Below are 13,851 nucleotides of genomic sequence, written 5' to 3'. Positions count from 1 at the left end.
TCCTCTCTAACCTTTTTTCATCCAGGATTTCTGTCTTCCCTCTTCTAGGAACCCTAAGCATTCCACTCAAATTGGAAATTTTCCATTTAATTACTTAAGATCGTGTTCTGTAAATGTGGTTTTCCTTTGCTGTCCCTTTCTTAACTTACGGATCAGCTGTAGGAACTCCACAGCTCCACCCCACCCGAGTAAGCCTAGCATAGTCAAAGTCAAAAAAGCAACTGGAGTCTGGTCTTCTCCTGCCATGGTATGGCTGTGTGACCTTGGGAACATCACTTTCCCTCTCTGTGCCTCAGTTTCTTCATCTATAAACTAATGGGCTAAGCAAGATGTTATAATTCTAACCTTCTATGATCTGTTCTCCTGCCTTCACTCCATCTATGGAGCAACATTCAAAGCAGGTTAAATGATTTCCTAGTTATGACACCCATCATATTTGATGTACAAGTAGAAAAGGTGTTTATTCTGTCAAATAATCACACATATATGGACAGTGCATGGAAACATACATGCAAAGATAATGACAGGTTTATAAAAATCAATCCAATTTGGTAGAGATGTAATATTAGCACTCAGGGAGAAACTCTCTCCTGCCTTGTCAGTCTTGAGTGATGTTCTCTTCACCCAGTAACCCTCTCATCACAAGACCCACTGGGAACCCCGGGCCACCTCCCTCCCCTCTAGACTCTCCTCTTGATTGCTGACAGTGCCATCAACCAGTACATTCCTGGTAACACCTTTTAACATCCAAGGAAGAGATGGTGAAGAGATACTGTTGTGACAATCAACGTTGGAGAAAAAACAATTTCCCTACAGAGGAATCCTTTGATTTGTGTTTGAACCAGGAGCCACTGATAAGTTCATGTGATAAAACTTTATAAATCCTCCAGTCATGCCCAAATATCTACAAAGAAAATGTCTAGCTTTCTCCTGAGAAGTCCTATATAAGAATAAAAATAGGTTCAAATGATATTCTGTTAAAACCTCAGTGCATTCTAAATGGGAGGCAACAATTCTGTAGGGGAAGGAAGGAAGGAAGGAAGGAAGGAAGGAAGGAAGGAAGGAAAGGAGGAAGGAAGGAAGGAAGGAAGGAAGGAAGGAAGGAAGGAAGGAAGGGAAAAAAATAAGTTTCTGGTAGAGCAGTAATTCTCAACCATGACTGTATAGTGAAATCTCCTTGGTGAAAAATATCAGTGCTCAAGTCCACTTTTAGAGACGTTAATGTCCCCAGTGATTCCATGTGCAGTCAAGGTTTAAAGTCACTGTAATATGGCATCATATTTTATTAAATAGTAACTCAAGAATACTCAATTACTCAACAAGAATGGCAACTTAAAAGGATTTTAGTTGTTCAGAACTGCTACTAAAAGCCCACCAGCTTATTACAGAGGTCTAAGAGTTCCAAAGGCTTCCTGAGAATTCCCTCTATCCTTGGGGTAAGTAGTGCCATATTCCTGAGTCCTGAATCCCACTTCCCTAAAGGCTGCAGAGTAGCCCCATGCCACGTAATTCTCTTCATGTCTCACTCTTCTAAAATTATTACCAGATCAATGCTTCAGGCTCAGTCCAGTCAAGCTTCTTTTCCTAATAATAAGATAGATTCTGGGGCTTTTAGCATCCATAGATCATTCCCACAACCCTTATTAGCTAAAGGTTCATTCATTCACTACATCAAAACTTTTATAACTGCCGGCCAGTTGAAAAATACCTGAGGAAGAGTGATGAATTGAAAAGAGCACTGAACTATGAAGCCGGAGGCCTTGAATCAAGTTTCGGATTTGCCCCCACCTCTCCAGATGACCTGAAGCAAGTCACATAACCTTTTGAGCTCCCATTTCCTTAAACATAAAAGTGAGAAAGTTGGTTAATGTCTAATATCTACCGCAACTCTGAAATGCTATCCTGTGTAACATGTTCTTACCCACATGCTGGTGATGATGCTAATGAACAGTAGAGACTGAGAAATTAAGTACAGAGGAGAAGCACAAGAAGCAAGCTAATTGTCCAGATGAGCAACAAGTTGACAAATTTGCTCTCAAAGCATTGACAGCCCTGTAAGCTGCCTTTTTAAAAGACAACAATGGAGTCATATGGCAGTAAAATTTGTTAGGCTCTACTTTCTGCCACTTGTCTGTATGAGAAGACTATTTTCACTCCCCTCACACTGTGAAAACCACCCTTGCAAAATGAAAAGGCAATGATCTGATTCTCTAGCTGTTAAACTGCCTATAAGAAAGAAAGTGGTGATGTTTAAAGGGGAAAAAAAAATCCTCCAATATGCCAGGAAAGTTTAAAAATATTCCAACCCCAAGTTCAGTTCACTGTTCCATTATAATAAGCTCATGTACCCACGTCTCTCCATTCTTGTCTTTTCAGCTACCAGGACCATCACGTCTTGGGACCTCCTCCTCAAGACCACCCTGCATGTATATATCTTTATGCCACTTGGTGTATGACTTTCCTCCTCCAAAAAGTTGTAAGATTCCTTATTTCCTACAGATCAAGCTAAACTATTTAGCTTGGCATTCTTGGATCTCTACATTCTGGTGCATAGCCCACCTTTCCTCTTGCTTTTCCTCAACACATGTCCCCCAGCCAGTCTGCTGCACTTACTGTCCATCCTTCAATTATGTCACATGCAGTCCCCCCACACTGCCTTTGCTCATGCTCTTCCTGCCACATGAAATGGCTCTTCCCCTTTTCTCCCGATAGACTCATCTTGGCCATTCCTGGAAACTGAGCCAGTTCCCATTTCATGTCTGCTACAAAACATCCATACTGGCCTACAATGATCTTTTTTCCCTCCAGCTGTACGAGGCAGCACTTAAGCTTACACTTTCCTGTAATGTCTGCTGTGTTTTGTTTATTGAATGTTTCCTAATTAGACTGTATATGCTGAAGGACAAAGCAACGTATTAAATGCTACTTTCTGCCTATCTTTCCTCCTTCCTCCCTCCCTCCCTCTTTCTCTCCTTCCTTCCTTTGTTCCACTTTCCCATGTACGGGCAGCCAAATTTAGAGAATACAATACATTATCGGCAGTCACCTTATAAATGAACACAGTAATACCAGACCTTAATCAATGAGGCCCTTGTTGCTTCTCTTACATGGCCTTATCAATGGGACAGAAAAGTTCTCTCATGTCCCTTAGTTTTTAGCTTGGAATTCAACACCCTTCAGTATGTTCCTTTGTGAGAAACTTTGTACTACTAGGACACATGTCCAAGTATAGCTTCCTTTAAAATTTTCTGTATGTTTCTCAAAAGTGCAGAAATGGTGTCAGAAATATGAACAACTTTAAAGAGTGAAGTATCCCAGTAATTAAATCCCTTAATTATTTATTTCAATAGTGTGTTAAGTCATACACTCATCATTTAGAGAGTTAGTAGTAACAGAATTGGAAACTACTAAGTCAGAAAGGGATCTCACCCTCTGGTTTTATAGATGAGTCAGCTGAGGCTCAGACTCTAAATGAGTCAAAATCTTGCAAAGTCCTTTGCCCTCCCCTTCCTCTTCTAGCAGCACACCTCCAAACAGGGGTTCCTCTATGTCTGCCAAACCCTTCCCATTGAGTCCTTCTTGTTTCCCAAAGACTGTCTGTGAATAAAATCCTTATTCAGGACCTAAAGTAGAACAAGGAGATCTTCTAATTTTCAAAATGATCTTACTTATGCTTCGAGGATAGAATAACTTTCTAGAAGTGGGCTCTAAGCCTCGGTAAAGAGAGAATTCTATGGACCTGAGGGGTGGCTCTAGGAAGTGAGTTATAGATTTACATATGCAAATAGCGATTGTGTCTAAAAGTCTGTTGCAAAGAATAGTAAGAGTCTGAGGACAAGCAAAAGCGGGAAGGGTCTGCTGCATCCTTTGCCATAGGGCCCTGGGACTCCCAGTCAGTCTTGGCAAGGGGTTAAGAAGGATACATGACCCTTCTTGCCTCCCTACCTCTATAAACAGAATAGAGTTGCATTTGAGAGATACCCCACCTACAGCCTCAGGAACAACGTGCTCTCAAAGTCGCACTGGGATCTCAGAACACTGGAATAAACTCCCTCCCCATCTGTACAGTCTTGGCATCCCCAGTGAAATGGTGGGACCTTGCCCTACCCAAGTCAATTCTATTATCCTTGGGACCTACCACGGAGGCTGCTCTGCTTCAAACGTGGTCCTGGACCATTTAAAGACTTACAAAACTCCCCTTCTTTTCCTGTTTGGGGGTGGGAGGTGGGCAGTAAGAAGAGAAGTGTTTTCTTAAAATTCCCCTAGGAATTTCCCGTAAGATTCTATCCCAAACTTCACTTTTTGTTGTTTTATTTTTTGAAGGCTGGAAATCAATCGCAATTCTTCTCCCTTGCATCAGTATGTTTTTCTTCCGTAAGTAAGAGCTTTGTGTTTCTGGGTGTAGGAAATAACCTTGTTTTGCTCATTCTTGTCGAAGCAGCTGCCCAGAGACTCATCCCTGGAAAAGTGACTGTACTTCTCTGGACCTTAAATTTCCCACCTGTTCAATAAAAGGGTTGATGAATGGTGGCTACATTCCCATCCACCATAAACATTGGAAGAGCCTGAGGCCCATTGCCCTTTGACTTTTCCCCTCGAATGTCCAGCACAGAGATGGTTAAAGGTTCAGGATCTCTCCAATGGCGAGTTGTTAACATGGGGGTGAGGTTCACTAGCTGCAGGTGTACAGCCTCACCCGGTCTCAAAGATACCCCTCTCCAAGATTTCCCGAGTGGGAGGCTGCAGTGGGGTTTTCTCCGTTCTTCTCCCGCGTCCCGGCAGGTTTGCGCGGCGCAGCTCCGTTGGTCTCTGGGCCACCCAAGCTGTCTACACCACCTTCAAACCCGAGCAAGCCCCGACCGCACACCTAGCTCGATTTCTCCTGGCTCTGCCGCTACCCCTTCTCCAGGTCCCTCTCGGTTCCCCCTACTTCCCACTTCCAGAAATCCTTCCAGCCACGCCAGCCACACTTCGCACCCCTCGCTCAGGGCTCAGGAGCTAGGCGCTGCCGCAGAGTGGGGCGCTCTCCCAAGGCGTCCGGGGCTCCAGCCCCACCTCCCCGCTTCAGCCTTTCTTGTTCGCAGCCCCCCACGCCCCGCCCAGGACGCTGCTGTTGCCTACGCTTCAAACTCCTTGGGTGTTCTCTCGGAGCCCTCTTTCTCGCAGCCATACAGGGAGACTCCCCCCGCCCTACCTCCCCAGTAAAACGAGAGCGGGTCAGCGGGCACCGGACAGGCCCTCCGCTGGGCGGGGACGGGGGCAGAGAGGGCTCCGGGCCTCCCCCGGCTCCGGGACGCGCTCAGCTCTGCTGTGCAGCTGCACCGTGGGGCCGGATCCCTAGAGCAGCCTCGCGCGGGAACGGGTACCAAAGCTCCCGAGCCGCCGCCTCCGGCCCGCAGGCGTCCCCCGCGCTCACCCAGACCCCGGAACGCCGGAGTCCCGGGCACCCCTGGAGCCCCGCGTAGCGTGCGGGTCTCGAGCCGCCCCACACGCTCCTTTCCAGGCCCCCTCCAAGGAGTGGCGCGCTGGGGGCCCCAGAAGCACCTCCCGCCAGCCCGCCCTCCCCCTTCACCTTGCCCGCCCGCCCACCCGGCCCGCGCGGCGCGGCGCTGCGCTTGGATTCCGGGAGGAAAGCGCCGCACAGTGTCCCTGGCGTCTTCAGTCCTGCCCCTCGAAGTGGAGATGCGCGAGAGGCAGGCAAGGGCGCGCAGCTCGTGAGACGCCGCGCCAGCCGGCACCATGCGCCTGCGGCCGCTGCCCCTCGTCGTGGTCCCCGGCTTGCTGCAGCTGGTGAGTGCCCGGCCGGCTGCGCGCCCCACGCGCTGGGGACGCGTTTCGGCGGGAAAACCGCGCGGGTGGCCGACTCGGAAGCCGAGCCTGGGGCTTCATGGGACCTTGGGGCTAGGAGTGCGCGGAGTGGAAGGAGTTTGGGGTTGCTTTAGGGGTTAGAGGGGAAGGATCGCAGAATGGAATAGAGGGGATCTGGAGGCGGATGAGGGGCTTAGCAAGGGTTGGGACTTGAGAGCTGGGGTAAAGTAGGCGGAAAGTGGCCGGGAAGAAGGTGCGAGAAGGGATGAGGGTACCGGGATACGATGAGAATGGTCTGACAGATTTGCCTCCAGCCCAGAGTTTGAGGGGCTTGGTGGTCTTTATATTTCACATGGTATTTTGCCCAGATGTCTGCAGACACTTCTTTCAAACCCTGACATCGTGCCTCCTTGTTTTTAGGGTCAGAGGCTCCAGGCTAGGGGAAAACTTAAGCAAAGGACCGATTGGGGGGTGGGGGGGAACGCAGACTGGATTTCTCTTCGTTTTCCGTCCGGCGCTGGGGACTGGGATGGGGATTTCTGCCGGTGGGGATGCAGGGTCTAACTTTCACGCCAAAGTCCACGCTGGAGCCCCCTCTCGGGAATCTCCAAGCAGTATGTTACCAAAGACCTCTGCTGCCTGGTCTGGCGCCTGAAGGGGCTCTAAGGAATATGAAGGGTATTAGATAGAAGGTGGTTCAGGGTTTGCCAGCGAGGCTTTGGGCGACTGCTCGCGTTGTAACTATCTTCTCTCCTCGCTTTTCCCGCGTGGCGCCGTGCTCGCCTCCTTCCGAAATATACCTACATACTGTATGTATTGCTAGTTAATTCTATGTCAGGGAGTCACCAGTAAAAGCGTCAAGAGGACCACTTTTAAAGTAAAATTACAGAAAGGGACTGCTTTCGCCTGTGTGATGGTTTTCTCCTGCTCTCTTGGCACTTACCTTGATACGGTGCTGTTAAAGAGAGCTTTCTCCAGATCCCACGCTTTTTGGTCCTCATACTTAAGATTTTACTCAGTTAGCTCCGGGCTGTTAAAAAAAGGTTAAGGAAACCAAGCACTTAGAGAATGACAATGTCTTCTCTTCTCTTCTCTTCTCTTCTCTTCTCTTCTCTTCTCTCTTTCTATTATTTCCTTCTGGAGGGTAAGAACAAGTAACTTATGAAAGTTTCTCTATCAGATGTATGATACTGTAGATGCAGAGATACTTTGCAAGTTTGGAGAATGGAAGGGATTCTAAAAGGTCTTAGTGAAGGGGAGAGGATAAGAAAGAGCCTGGCCATTCTCCTTAAAACAGAGATTAGCTCCACTTGCACAGCATTAAGGAGAAATTCTTCAGTGGCATCAAGAGGAAAATGCAGTGGTGTTCCCAGATGTCCTTCAGTGAGCCATCACATGCTGCCTATATGCAATACTGCATGTTACAAGACATTTTAAATCTAAGGCATTGTGCATGCAACATATATGCCACATCAGACTTTAGTGTCACTTGCTTTTTCAAATGTTTAAGCTGGATTCCAATAAAAGGTGATCTGGTCAGCAGCATTTGTATGGTGTGTGTAAGTGAAACTAAAAGCCTGAGGAAATCAGGTACTTAGGTAAGGTCTTCAGGATATCTTCATGAATCTCTTAGTTCGTTAATTTAATTTTGCATTCAGTGACCATGAACTGTGTATGTGTTCCACTGTGTTAGACTCTTAAAGATGAGGAAATACATTTGGGCATCTGTTGGGAAAAAGTTCTCCCATCAGCTGCTATACTGGAAATGTTAGATTCTTTTTTTTTCCACAACACCATAGTCAATAGGGAATAGGAAATACATCTTGAAGGAATTATATACCCTTCTTAAGAGCTAGATTCTAATATTACAGCACGGATTGATTGATTCATTTTTAAGGAAGCTTATGTCAAATTCTAATCCGTTTTTGGATTGTGCTTGGGTTGTAATGTTTTTTTTTTTTTTTTTTCCTGGAGCACTTTATCATGGTAAGTGAGGTGGGAGCTGCAGCCCTGTGATAAGCCCGCATTTCTTACACTGCCATCCTTTTGGACAATAAAAGGCTGTTTACATTCTCCACGTTCTTAGAGCTGTTTCCAGCCTTATAACACAAGGAGGTTACGGTGTAAAGGAAAACAGAGTGGCTTAGGAGGGTGGATCTAAATGAAAACATTCCCCAATCCCATCATGTACCCCACCCCAGCAGGTATAAAAAAGGGCAGATCTAATTCCACCCTTTGGGTGGCTCACAGCTTTAGTCTACCTTTTCCAGCTGATATTGAACTGATTTGCTAAGTCCTAACAGCAAGTGGATAACATGTTTTCTAGATTTGAAAACTAGTCTTTTAATTTTCTAGGAACTAGAAACATATGTAGTTAGTAGAGGTGCCATTGGGGAGGTGGGGGGGGGAGGGGCGGGGCAAGGTTGGGTTATTGCTGGAATCGGCTTTTACTTTTTCATCCATACTGGCAATCTGAAGAATATACTTTTTAAAAACTGCTAAATATTTTAAGTGAGTAGTGCATTCATTTGGGGATGTTGAAATTTAATTTTAAGAAAATTGCCTTTTTCATCAAAAGCAGTCACAGGGAGTTGGGTCTAAATAAGTCACTAACCACCTGATACTGGTACAATAGCTAGAATGTTTTTACTTGTTTTTTTAATACTTAAAATTTTTAAGAAAACAATAAACTGAATTGATAAATATTCCAGGCAACCTATGAAGTATGTGTGTATGTTACTTGTCCCTGCCCAGTTTTCCTTGCCTGCGTGTGTCCGGTGTTTTAACAGATAGGTTACTTTCCCTAATTAACAGGATTACTAGGCATTTGCAAAATTTAAATATCAATCCTGAATGTATTATTTTCTCTGAAATCCTTATTCAGCAACACATTCTTTATTACAGTATTAACAGCGCATTATTTCTTTTCTGCCATCTAATGATGAGAAAATTAGCATTTGAAATTAATATTATAATACAATGAGTGTTATTTCCTGACATGATACAAAGACTTTGCCAGATGACAACTTCTTACAGATTTACATGATAATGTGTAACTCATAATAAGTGTGATTTTTGCCTTTAAGTAAAAAGCAGATTGTAAAAAGATTAAATTTGAATTTAAATGGATTACTAGCTTGAGTTTAATATAAAATTCAGTGATCATTTTTTAAATAAGTTTGTTACACATTTCAACTTGTTTTCTGTGATATAATAATTTTATAAAGTAAAATATAAACTAGAAGTGATGTAAGGTAGCGAATTTTAGAATTCTATAAATCAGAATACTTGTGATGCAGGTATTACAATTTTAAGTTCATCCTCGTAGAATATCATCCCACATAAACTTACTAAGGGTATTTTGTTTATCCTTTAACAAGTTAATAATTTTAGTATTTGTTTAGTACAATATTTGTACTACATATTTATTCTCAGCTCTATATTTACAAAAAGTGGTAACTCATGACTGTCTTCCATTCAGAAATCACAATTTCCTTCTTAGAGTTCTGATCAATAAACATCAAAACAGTATTTTCTAGTGTAGGATCAATAGTTGTCTGTTGGCTAGATGGCAATGCACAGTAGAACTACTGCCATGTCATGGTTACCACTTAGAGTTGGCTGGGCATTAAAATTAATTCCTCATTAAAAGCATCATTATCTTAGACATTTTTAAAGATGAGAATCAAGATCACACAGCGAAGCCCTCCATTCTAGCCACTCTTCCAGTGTAAGTTGTGTCCCTCTGGTCTGTTCTGAGATTTATGTTATCTGGTTCAGTTTTAAATGCCTTTCACACAGGAAACTGACTCCTCTTGGGAACTTATTTTATAGCTTAATAGATTTCCAAATGGAAAAGAAAAGCTTTCTTAATCTTTGTTCTGTTTTGCTTTGTTTTTTAATATTCTTTTCTCATTGTTTTTGATTAATGGTCAAAATGCTAAATAAGGCAGAAGGCTTTCTGAAAAACCTTTTAGAGATTTTACATTGTCAGCTTAAAATGTGTAGCTCTTGCAAATCGAATGAATTAAGAAATGTTGATTTTATAATACGTTGCCCACCTTTTACCTATGAAGGATCTAATCAATACACTTTGAATGATTTAGACATTTAGCGGTGGCGATCAACAGTGAATATCAATGTGTCAAGGGTTGTGATTTCGTAAAAGCTCTGACGTCTCTTACTGTTTACATATTCTGCGGACTCCTTTACCTGAAGCATTGCTGGGTAAGATTTGAAAAAAGAATTATAGCTGCACACTCAAGTGCCTACAGTTAGGGCTGTGTCAGCGTTTCTGTAAAGAATCTCATTTCTATCTTAGCCATAAGCATTATTGCCGGTAAGAAGTTGGCATTTAATATCTGGATTTGGGAGTCAATTATTTTAAAGCTGCTTTAAAAAATTGGACCAAATGATTTTGGGCACTCACCCATGTGAGGCTACTCTCTCAGTACTCTTATGGTATGCAACAAACTAATTTCTGTATTATTTTGGCCCAGAGGTTATAGTGTTTAACGTATTTTAAATAATCCTTTCCCAGTTAACCTGTTTATTGCATCATTGTAGGATTTTGTAACATGACTTCATCAAGAGTGTTTTTAATGGTGTCAAATTCAGATGCCCTAATGATTGTTTTTATGAGTCTTTATTTGCTAACAATCTACTTAAATGTTTTACTATTTTTGATATGACCAATGGTGTTGATGACATCTCTTTATGTTGATGGCATTCTTTATTTCAAAACCCTGTTCAATAGAAAAGGATCTAAAGCAATTTACAGCATGGAGTTTCATACTATAGAAAGAATCCTAAGATAGAATTGATTGAAAACTTCTATTTTATGTTATTTTTAATGTATGAAAATCTAGAAAAAAACCTTCAAACAAATGTTTGGTTCATTGTGCTCTAAGATCAATATATAATAAGGAATTCTGTTTCTTTATGGAACGACCATTAAAAATTAAAGTTTCGTTATTTAAACCCAAAAGCCATAGAACATATTTTCCTTTTTCCTAGCCAGTCATTCAAGAAATTAAAATAGTGCCTTTAAAATTGCATTCTTGTGAATTTTGTCTTTCTTAGGCAATGGTCATACGGTAAGAGATAAAGGAAGTTTTGGACTCTTAAACTACAATAATAACGTTCTCTGAGATTTGCATATACTCACCCTTTTCAAGTTTCTTTTATATGGTTTATCACGTTCAATTCTCCCAATAAAACTATAAGATCTAGAAGGATGTCTTAAACATTTCCATTTTGAACAATGCATTCGGTGTTCCATTTCTAAATAAATTGCACCCTCAACAAATATTGACTGACTGACTGTTTGAACCCAGACTACACACGGAGAGAATAGCAGATGTTGAGGACATAGCAGCCAACAAAATAGGACAGGCCTGAGAGTGTGAGTGTGTGAATGTGTGCACATACATGTGTGTGTATGTATCTTGGGCAACTCATTTAACAACCTCAAACCCTTCATCTGTAAATGAAGTCATTAATGATAAAGTGGATGAAAAATGATTTCTGGCATCACTCTCCTTTTTTTAATACATGGTAACAGTGTTTCTGGATTTTTCTTTTTAGGAATTACATCTTTAGTTACTGTACAATTTAAAGTATGTCTTACAAACATATTGTTTTAAATATAAATTTTACTTTGAGTTTATGCTGTTAACCACATCACAAAGGATATGTATATTTAGAAGTAGATTTAAAACACTGCAAGATTGACTAATGTTATCCCTGTTATGGGAAGGGAAAATTAGTTGAAAGTAGGCAAAGGGAATTGATGAACATTTATTTAACCCATATAATCAACCAAATCAATAAAATTTAAATTAAAATTGTGCATTCAGGCTCTTTCCCCTCTATACTATTTTTAAATAGTAAACTACTAACATCTAGTGATTACTTTAATTTAAATAAAAAGTAAATTGACTCTCAGTTAAATTCTAATTATTAAGATAAACAACATTACAGTTTAATACTGTACTTCAACCAGAAAAAAGATCATATGACTTTTGTGTGCCTCAATAGAATCCAGCCTATTTGACGCAGAAATACTTTTAATTACTAAGATTTCAGGAGTTCAAATGTAAATGGTACAACACTTTTAAAAGAAAACCAATAAAGAGCTGGTATGTGAGACCCTATCAAAGATGGAGAAATGTCAGTGGTCATAACTTTAGGCAACAAGCCATCTGAAACAGACTGACTAGTCCTGGGGATCAGTCCAGCTACACTTGAAACAATGTAAATGTCTAAAAACGAACCCTGACTTTGTGATATTGCTGTTTGGACCAAATAAGGTGATTCTAGGGTCAAAAAAACACTCACTTAAATCTCTTCATGCAAGAATATGCGAGATTGTGATTTTCAAGCATTGTAATATAATACTGACACTTTTAAAATCTCTCTCATCAATTTTACCTTAAGTTACCTAGCATGTATATATATTCATTCAAAACGGTAATTAATTTAAGAAATAGTCTAGATGATTTGCAAGGAAAGACCACATGTTTAATTTATATGGTTATATGAAGTCCACGTGATTTCCATTCCAGAATTCTACCCCTCTTTTGTGTGTGCAGGCTTAACCAGTGAAAGTGATCTATTGAGTCTGACAATCTGCACAACATTTTGAACAGATAATGTCTACAGTAAGAGAATTGAGACTCAAAAGAACTGTTTAACATTTTGTAGTAATGATAACGATAATTTTTATTAACAAAGTTTTGCATTTTGATAATCCACGATAGAAGACAGTTGGGGTCAGTATAGGGATATTGCTATGGAAATAAAAAAGGAGGTGAAGTTTTCAAAGGTGTGTTTTCCATAGTCGTGAATTCACGTGTTGCTCCTATGTTGATGACTCCCAAATTTGAACCTCAGTCTCTACCCTGTTGTTCAGGATCCAAGGCCATATCTCCAGAGCTTACCGTTCATTGTAACTTGGATGTTTTACTACTTTCTCAGCTTAACATATTCAAAGCCACACACATCTTTCCTGAACAAGTTCCTTACACTATTCATGGGTTTAGATCTTGAGGTCACCTCTTCCCCCTTTTTAATGTCTGGTATCCTTGTATTCAGACAAGTGACTTGGAATAAAGCACTACATGGTTTACTACAGTCTTTCACACATGTGATCTCATTTTATCTTCACATCAGCTTGGAAAGGTAACCAAAATAATAGTTACTGCATCCACTTTACAGATGAAGAAACAAAACCTTTGAAGGTTTCAGAGATGGACTGTAGACCAGACAAAGATAAAACTTGAATCATGTACCTAGTCCAGCTCTTAGGTCAGGCAGCATCCATTTGTAGCAGAAGGCTGTGAGATCTGTCTTTGATGTCCTGAATGATAGGCTTGAGGGACACTTCTAGGAAATGTCTCATTCTGTTCAGTGTCCATGCTGTGGTAGAAACCTCAACTCATTCATTTTAGGAATGTTTTAAACAGTTTCTCATAAAGTCAAAGAAGGTAAACACAACAGATTCTTGGATCATGTCCCTTAATCAGGAGTTCTATTTAGGACTTAGCCTCATAGAGTTTGCCAAGTACTTTGGCTTTTATACAGCTTTAGGGTTAAGTTGTTGGCTAAGTAAATATGGTTCCAGTTAAGATCAACAGAGGATTTGAGAGTTCCTCTAATTTCTCAAGATTTCAACCTGTACCACTTCAGATTGAAAAAATGAAAAGGAAGAGAGTGAAAAGTCTTAATTTCTATTAAAGGCCATTTAATCCTGGTTGTCTAATGGGCAGGCGGGAATATGAGAAGGAGCCTGGGGGATGGGGCGGGGCTACCTAGTAGGTGCTCACACTGGTGCAGAACTTGCAAGCATTCATATTGAATTTTGCTTTACCAGTAGCATACTTCCTCTTGCTCTCTCTTCCCTTTCTTACATTTTATGACAATATGTATCTTATTATAAAGGTAATAATATATCATAGTAGATTTTGTTGGCTGTTCACCCAGATCTCTTTGAAATGTTGAAAAGACATTTCTATGGACCACCCCTGTAACCTTCGTTCCCCA

The sequence above is a fragment of the Panthera leo genome, chromosome C1 (genome assembly GCF_018350215.1).
Source record: "Panthera leo isolate Ple1 chromosome C1, P.leo_Ple1_pat1.1, whole genome shotgun sequence".
Taxonomy (NCBI): Eukaryota; Metazoa; Chordata; class Mammalia; order Carnivora; family Felidae; genus Panthera; species Panthera leo.
Note: the sequence above shows the minus strand (reverse complement) of the source record.